Below are 9536 nucleotides of genomic sequence, written 5' to 3'. Positions count from 1 at the left end.
AATTTAAGCCTCCAGGAAAGGGACCACATCTTCTAAGTGCTTAGCATAGAACAGGTCAGCTATGGGTCCACTTGGGGCATGACTGTTGATGGAGAGTTTATTCATTTATTCATTCACTCATTTCTCTATTTATCAAGTATCTACATAGTTTACCGAGTACCACCCACATAGCCAAGTGCTAGAGACACAGTGGTGAACACTGTGGGGCCTGCCCTCATGAAGTTTACTATCTAGTAGTGAAGACAGACAACCAACAAGAAATTCTAGTGTGGTTAGTGCCACAAGTTTGTGGGGTGGGAATAGGGAATAGGGATGGAATTCACCTGAGGCTGGTGCCCTAGAGAAAGAGGCATTTAAGATGAATCCAGAAGGGAGTTCTGGGGCAGGCCAAGCTATGTTGCTCACCCCTAGATATTCAGCCTACCGTGTCGGCCTTTCCTTCTCCACACAGTGCCTTGTCCCACTCCACTCCTAAAATTCCCCTTTTCTCCAAGAGAAAGGGAAAACAAGAAAAGAAAAATCAATGTATGGTCCTGGAACACCCGCGCCTTGTTTCTTAGGGAGAAGAGTTGACAGGGGCAAGTGGAAGTTGGAGTGTGATGCCTTGTTGGACGCTATACTGTATTCTGAGCTGCAAATTAATTGTAGGGTCCAATGAAGTCCTGAAGAAATCTCTGACAAAAGTGCCCCAGAACATGTGGGATGCACAGTCCCAGCGCCCCTCCCATGTTTACCTAAGTGAGTTAGCCTTCCAGCCCCTTTCTGTTCTTTCCCTACAGGCTCTACAACTCCCTCTTTCAGGGCAGGGGCACTTTTTTTTTTTTTTCCAGAGAGTGCACTGGTTTGTTTTGCCACAATTTACTAATATTCAGGTGTCAGAGAAAAAGGGAAGTAACGTTCGATGGAGCGGCTCTGTGCTTGGAGCCAGATACTGTGCTTGGCACGCCATCTGTATGACCTCATTCCATCCTCACAGCAAAACTGTCCCTGTGAGCGGTCCAGGCTGGAGGCCTGGAGCTAGGTTTCCAAAGATGGTCAGACCTATGTCTGAATCCTAACTCTATCTGCCACCTACTAGTTGGGTGAACCTGAGCATATTATCTAACTTTTCTGAGCTGCAGTTAGTTTATCTCTAAAATAGGAATATCACAATCTACTCCATGCCTTATTTTGAGGATCGAAATGATCATGTATGAAGTGTAAGTATGCATAATATGTATAATAATATAAGGAGGGAAAGGCCGGGCTCGGTGGCTCACGCCTGTAATCCCAGCACTTTAGGAAGCTGAGGTGGGCAGATCACGAGGTCAGGAGATCGAGACCACAGTGAAACCCCATCTCTACTAAAAATACAAAAAATTAGCCGGGCACGGTAGCCGGTGCCTGTAGTCCCAGCTACTCCGGAGGCTGAGGCAGGAGAATGGCGTGAACCCGGGAGGCTGAGCTCGCAGTGAACTGAGATCGCACCAGTGCACTCCAGCCTGGGTGACAGAGTGAGACTCTGTCTCAAACAAACAAAAAAGAAATAAAAGGAGGGAAAACCACTTGGCATAGTATCCAGCACATAGTAAATGCCCAGTAGATAATGGCTTGAAAATTAGATTGGCATTATGCCAATTTTATAGCTGAGAAATCGGGGACCCAGCAGTTCCTTGGAGCTTGATGTATATCAGACTCCCAAGTTAGTATGCTTTAACAAATGCAATTTTGGGGGTCTTGTTTATAAAAGTAAAACATGCTCATTGTAGAACAGGAAAATGCAGCACAATATCACAAGAATAAAAATTAAAACCACCCATAGTCTCACTGTATAACAGTTTAGTATATTTTTATATAGTCTTCTATGTACTTTTAGCATAATTAATTAAATGGTGCATATACAATTTTGTATCCTACTTATTCACTTAGTTTTCATTGTAAGCATTTTTTTATTATTACACTTTAAGTGCTGGTATACATGTGCAGAATGTGCAGGTTTGTTACATAGGTATACATGTGCCATGGTGGTTTGCTGCACCCATCAACCCGTCACCTACATTAAATATTTCTCCTAATGCTATCCCTCCCCTAGTACCCCCACACCCCGACAGGCCACAGTGTGTGATGTTCCCCTCCCTGTGTCCATGTGTTCTCCTTGTTCAACTCCCACTTATGAGTGAGAACATGCAGTGTTTGGTTTTCTATTCTTGTGATAGTTTGCTGAGAATGATGGTTCCCAGCTTCATCTATGTCCCTGCAAAGGACATGAACTCATCTTTTTTACGGCTACATAGTATTCCACGGTGTATATGTGCCACATTTTCTTTATCCATTCTATCATTGATGGACATTTGGGTTGGTTCCAAGTCTTTGCTATTGTGAATAGTGCCGCAATAAACATACGTGTGCATGTGTCTTTATAGTAGAATGATTTATAACCCTTTGGGTACATACCCAGTAATAGGATGACTGGGTCAAATGGCATATCTGGTTCTAGATCCTTGAGGAATGGCCGCACTGTCTTCCACAATGTTTGAACTAATTTACACTCCCACCAATAGTGTAAAAGCGTTCCTATTTCTCCACATCCTCTCCAGCATCTGTTGTTACCTGACTCTTTTCTTTTTTCTCTTTTTTTTTCCTTTTTCCTTTTTGACAGTCTCGCTCTGTCACCCAGGCCGGAGTGCCGTGGTGTGATCTTGGCTCACTGCAAGCTCCGTCTCCCAGGTTCACGCCATTCTCCTGTCTCAGCCTCCCGAGTAGCTGGGACTACAGGCGCCTGCCACCATGCCTGGCTAATTTTTGTATTTTTAGTAGACACGGAGTTTCACCATATTGGCCAGGCTGGTCTTGAACTCCTGACTCTGTAATCCACCTGCCTTGGCCTCCCAAAGTGCTGGGATTACAGGCGTGAGCCACCGTGCCCAGCTTGTTTCCTGACTTTTTAATGATTGCCATTCTAACTGGTGTGAGATGGTATCTCACTGTAGTTTTGATTTACATTTCTCTAATGACCAGTGATAATGAGCATTTTTAAATATGTTTGTTGGCTGCATAAATGTCTTTTTTGAGAAGTGTCTACTCATATCATTTGCCCACTTTTTGATGGTTTTTTTTTTTCTTGTAAATTTGTTTAAGTTCTTTGTTGATTCTGGATATTAGCCCTTTGTCGGATGGATAGATTGCAAAAGTTTTGTAGATTGCCTGTTCTGTAGGTTGCCTGTTCACTCTGATGATAGTTCCTTTTGCTGTGCAGAAGCTCTTTAGTTTTTTAAATTAGATTCCATTTGTCAATTTTGGTTTTTGTTGCCATCGCTTTTGGTGTTTTAGACATGAAGTCTTTGCCCATGCCTATGTCCTGAACGGTAGTGCCCATGTTTTCTTCTAGGATTTTTATGGCTTTAGATCTTATGTTTAAGTTTTTAATCCATCTTGAGCTGATGTTTGTGTAAGGTGTAAAGAAGGGGTCCAGTTTCAGTTTTCTGCATATGGCTAGCCAGTTTTTCCAACACCGTTGATTAAATAGGGAAACTTTTCCCCATTGCTTGTTTGTGTCAGGTGTGTCAAAGATCAGATGGTTGTAGATGTGTGTGTTATTTCTGAGGCCTCTGTTCTGTTCCATTGGTCTATATATCTGTTTTGGTACCGGTACCAAACAGATTTTGGTACTATAGCCTTGTAGTATAGTTTGAAGTCAGGTAGCGTGATGCCTCCAACTTTGTTCTTTTTGCTTAGGATTGTCTTGGCTATGTGGGCTCTTTTTTGGTTCCATGTGAAGTTTTAAGTAGTTTTTTCCAATTTTGTGAAGAAAGTCAATGGTAGCTTGATTGGGATGGCATTGAATGTATAAATTACTTAGGGCAGTATGGCCATTTTCATGATATTGATTCTTCCTATCCATGAGCATGGAATGTTTTTGCATTTGTTTGTATCCTCTCTTATTTCCTTGAGCAGTGGTTTGTAGTTCTCCTTGAAGAGGTCCTTCACATCCCTTGTAAGTTGGATTCCTAGGTATTTTATTCTCTTTGTAGCAATTGTGAATGGGAGTTCACTCATGATTTGGCTTTCTGTTTGTCCGTTATTGGTGTATAGGAATGCTTGTGATTTTTGCACATGGATTTTGTATCCTGAGACTTTGTGAAGTTGCTTGTCAGCCTAAGGAGATTTTGGGCTGAAAGGATTTTTTTTTTTTTTTTTTTTTTCTGAGATGAAATCTCACTCTGTCTCCCAGGTTGGAGTGCAGTGGCGTGATCTCGGCTCACTGCACCCTTCCCCTCCCAGGTTCAAGCAATTCTCCTGCCCCAGCCTCTTGAGTAGGAGGGATTATAGGCTCCTGCCACCATGCCTGGCTAATCTTTTTTTTTTTTTCTTTTTTTGAGACAGAGTCTCACTCTTGTCACCCAGGCAGGAGTGCAGTGGCAGGATCTCAGCTCACTGTAACCTCCACCTCCCCAGGTTCAAGCGATTCTCCTGTCTCAGCCTTCCGAATAGCTGCGATTACAGGTGCGCACCACCAAGCCTGGCTAATTTTGTATTTTTAGTAGAGATGGGGTTTCACCATGTTGTTCAGGCTGCTCTCGGACTCCTGACCTCAAGTGATCCACCCACCTCGGCCTCCAGAAGTGCTGGGATTACAGATATGAACCACTGTGCCCAGCCTAATTTTTGTATTTTTAGTAGAGACGGGGTTTCGCCATGTTGACCAGGCTGATCTCATACTCCTGACCTCAAGTGATTTGCCCACCTCAGCCTCCCAAAGTGCTGGGATTACAGGTGTGAGCCAGGCACATTGTAAGCATTTTCCATGTCATTAAAACATCCTTGATTTTTAAATGGCTATATAATATTCCAATGTTTGGATGCACAATAATTTGTTTATTTTAGCATAGCACTTTTACACTATTTGTATTTTTTTTCTATTAAAAGTTAACAAGTGACCAGACGTGGTGGCTCACGCCTGTAATCCCAGCACTTTGGGAGGCCAAGGCAGGCAGATATCTCATCAGAGGTCGGGAGTTCAAGATCAGCTTGACCAGCATGGAGAAACCCCGTCTGTACTAAAATAATATAAAATTAGCCGGGAGTGGTGGCACATACCGGTAGTCCCAGCTACTTGGGAGGCTGAGGCAGGAGAATCACTTGAATCTGGGAGGTGGAGGTTGCAGTGAGCAAAGATTGCACCATTGACTCCAGCCTGGGCAACGAGAGCAAAACTCTGTTTAAAAAAAAAAAAATTAACATGTTCATGTACAAATCTTTGTATCTCTGACGCTTTCTTTCTTTCTTTCTTTTTTTCTTTGAGGGGTTTCGCTCTGTCACCCAGGCTGGAGTACAGTGGCATGATTATATTTCACTGCAGCCTCAGCCTCCCAAGATCAAGTAGCTGGGACCACAGGTGCACACCACGATGCCTGGCTAATTTTTTTTTTTTTGTAGAGACAGGGTTTTGCCATGTTGCCCAGGATGGTCTCGAACTCCTGAGCTCAAGCAATCATCCTGCCTTGACCTCCCAAAGTGTTGGGATTACAGGCACGAGCCACCACACCTGGCCTCTGATACTTTCTTTAAAAAGTTTTATAAAAAAAGTTTTATCATGGAACATTTCAAATGTATACCAAAGTAAACAGAACAGAATAAAGAACCCCCATGTATCTATCACCCAGCTGCAGTAATTCTCACTCTTGGCCAATCTTCTTTTCTCCTCCCTCATTTATTTCACATTCCAGGTATCATGTTCTATCAGTCTATTGATTTCTTCAGGCTGGATTCTTAACATAGGATAACTGAGTCACAGGATAGAAACATTTTTAAAGATTTTGGCTTTATTTCACCAGCATCTCTGCTAGAAAGGTTGTACAAATTTACACCCTCACCAATTGTTCATGCAAGTGCTGGTCTTATTGCACCCTGATCTGCACTGATCTTTAGTTGTAACACACACACATACACATACACACAGAGATATACAGATACACAGACACACACACACATTTTTGCCAACTTGATGCGTGAAAAGTGCTTTATACAGTATACATTTGTTTGACTGCTGGGCATATATCAAGAAGGCATCTGGTGACTCCAGTGGAGCAAATCCTCCTGAAGGTGCCCTAAACATGCTGGCACCTCCTGGGGACCCCAGCTGAGGCCTGTGGGGGTGGAGGTGGGAGGGTACAGCTTTTCATCTGTGCTGGGATCGGGGAGTTTCCCCCCACCCCGCCCGCCCTTAGAGCAGGGAGGAGCTTGAAAAGATTTTCCTCCTCATCTCCCGGCAGCCACCAGGGGTCAGGATGGGGCCAGAGATGCTGCTGGTGGGAGAGGGAGAAGATGGCCAGCTGCCAGACACTGCATTTCCTCTGTCTGGCCACTGCTGGCTGGCTGCACAGGTCCCCTCTGCTCATCAGATCATGATTCCAGAAGGTTCTTCATGGCTGACCTTCCCTGTCTGACTTTCCCCGCCTCTCACTGCTCCCAGGTTTGGCTTGCTGAAAAGGGAACCTGCTTGACAGTTACCACCCTGGATATATAACTTGGTTTTGCTTTGTTTCTCTACACGTCTCTGTGGGATTGGGTTCACTATGGCACAGGGATTTTTAACCTGAGATCCATGAACTGAGAGACCCAGGGATAGGCCTTAGGAACTGTAAACCCTCTGAAATTGGGCAAATGGGGTATACATCTCCTTTTTCCCTGTCTCGGGAGAGAACAATAGCTTTGTGAGATTCATGGCCCCCAAAGTCCAGCATTTTCTGGTACCCCTCCTCCCTCCTAAGCCCATTTGCTTCCTATGATGGCTGCAAAGAGAGAAGCTTGCTGTTGGAAACAGGTGGCCTTGGGAGTCAGGCTAAGGGGTTGGACCTTCCTCCTCGCCCAGTGGAATTGAGAGAGGAACCTGCATTTTCCCTGGGGTGGGATGGATTGGTAAAGGGGAAGTGGGCAATACTGTCAACCCCCGGGGCTACCATAGGGTCTGTACTGGATCTAGGTACACAGTGAGGTACCCTGCCTCATACTGATGTGCACATGCTTGTGTGCTGTTAATGACTGGGTCCAGGGAGCAGAGGATGAGGGAAGAAGGCTGATCTCAAGCTAGTCATCTTGGAGCCTATACCTCTGAGCCCTGTGCACTGGCATGAGCAAGATGCCCAAAATGTAGCAACCAGCCATGTTACTTTCTGCTGGGGTCCTGCTGATTTTGCTTATTTTAGTCTTAATAAAGCAAAATAAAGTCTTATTTTGCTATAGCTTGATCTAAGTATTAACTCCTGTGCAAGTGTGGGTGGGATGTGCGGTTAGGACTCATGAGACTCTCAGAGCAATGCAGGCTTGCTCTACAGCAAAAAGAGGAGCTGGGGGCTTGGCAAGGCTGGGGGTCAAGGCCAGAGTTGTCCAGGACATCAGATATGCAGAAAAAACCTGAGCATTACTAAATTCCATACTAGTGCTTCATTTTATCTCATAGTAATGATTTATATTTGTACATAAACTAAGGCTGGGCACAGTGGCTCATTCCTGTCATCACAGCACTTTGGGAGATGAAGGTGGGAGGATTGCTCGAGGCCAGGAATTTGAGACCAGCCTGGGCAACATAGTGAGATCCCATCTCTACAAAAAATTTAAGAAAACACTTGAGCCAGGTGTTTGAGACCAGCCTGGGGAACATGACAAAACCCCATCTCTACAAAAAACCCCCAAAACTAGCCGGATGTAGTGGTGCATAGCTGAGGTCCCAGCTACTTGGTAGGCTGAGGTGGGAGGATCGCTTGATTCTGGGAGGCGGAGTTTGCAGTGAGCTGAGATGCGCCATTGCACTCTAGTGAGACGTTGTCTCAAAAAAACAAAAACAAAAACAAAAACACAAAAAAATTTTAAAAAACTAGTCAGGTGTAGTGGTGTCTGGAGTAGTCCCAGCTACTCCAGAGGCTGAGGCGGGAGGATCGCTTAAGCCCCATAGTTTGAGTTACCCTTTCTCCAAAAAATAAATAAATAAATAAAAAAGGCCAGGTGCAATGGCTCATGCCTGTAATCCCAGCACTTTGGAAAGCCGAGGTGGGCGGATCACCTGAGGTCAGGAGTTCAAGACCAGTCTGGCCAACATAGTGAAACCCCATCTCTGCTAAAAATACAAAATTAGCTGGGCATGGTGGCACAGGCCTGTAATCCCAGCTACTTCGGAGGCTGAGGCCGTGTTTTAGTAGAGACCATGTTGGCCAGGCTTGTCTCGAACTGCTGACCTCAGGTGATCTTCCCGCCTCGGCTTCCCAAAGTGCTGGGATTACAGGCATGAGCGCCTGGCCTACTTGGAGCTCCTTTGAAATACATAATAGATTATTATAAACTATAGTCACTCTACTGATCTATCAAACACTAGGTTTTATTTCTTCTATCAAACAATATATTTGTACCCATTAATTAATTTCTCTTCATCCCCCCACTCCCTTCCTGGCCTCTGGTTACCACAAATCTACTCTCTATGTTCATGAGATCCATGTTTTTAGCTTCCACATATAAGTTAGAACATTTTAAACAATTTCCCACCTCAGGTCCAAAAAAGTTAGAACATGTAACATTTATCTTTTTGTGGCTGGCTCATTTCACTTAACACAATGATCTCCAGTTCCATCTATGTTGCTGAAAATGAGAGGATTTTATTCTTTTTCATGGTTGAATAATATTCCATTGTGTATATATACCACATGTTCCTTATCCATTCATTCATTGATGGGCACTTAGGTTGATTTCGTATTATGCCTACTGTGAATAGTGCTGCAAAAAACATGGGAGTGCAATATCTTTTCAATTTATTGATTTCTTTTCTTTTAGATACATACCCAGTAGTGAAATTGCTGGATCATATGGTAAGTTTAATTTTTAGTTTTTTTTTTTTTTTTAGACAGAGTTTTGCTCTTATTGCCCAGGCTGGAGTGCAATGGTGTGATCGTGGCTCACCGCAGCCTCCACTGCCCAGATTCAAGTGATTCCCCTGCCTTAGCTTCCCGAGTAGCTGGGATTACAGGCATGCACCACCACGCCCAGCTAATTTTGTATTTTTATTAGAGACAAGGTTTCTCCATATTGGTCAGGCTGGTCTCGAACTCCCAACCTCAGGTGATCTGTCCGCCTCAGACTCCCAAAATGCTGGGATTACAGGCGCGAGCCACCATACCTGGCCAAATTTTTAGTTTTTTGTGGCAACATCATCTTGTTTTCCACAGTGGCTGTGCTAAAAATTTACATTCCTACCAACAGTGCACAAAGATTCTCCTTTATCTACATCTTCACTAGCATTTGTTATTCTTTTTTGTTGTTGTTGAGAAAAAGTCTTGTTCTGTCACCCAGGCTGGAGTGCAGTGGCACGATCTTGGCTCACTGCAACCTCTGCCTCCTGGGTTCAAGCAATTCTTGTGCCTCAGCCTCCCGAGTAGCTGGGACTACAGACATACACCACCATGCCCAGCTACTTTTTGTATTTTTGGTAGAGGCGGGGTTTTGTCATTTGCTCACGGCTGGTCTCAAACTCCTGGCCTTATAGTGATCCACTTGCCTAGGACTCCCAAATG

The sequence above is a fragment of the Piliocolobus tephrosceles genome, chromosome 6 (assembly GCF_002776525.5).
Source record: "Piliocolobus tephrosceles isolate RC106 chromosome 6, ASM277652v3, whole genome shotgun sequence".
NCBI classification, from domain to species: Eukaryota; Metazoa; Chordata; class Mammalia; order Primates; family Cercopithecidae; genus Piliocolobus; species Piliocolobus tephrosceles.
This window is presented reverse-complemented; position numbering follows the sequence as displayed.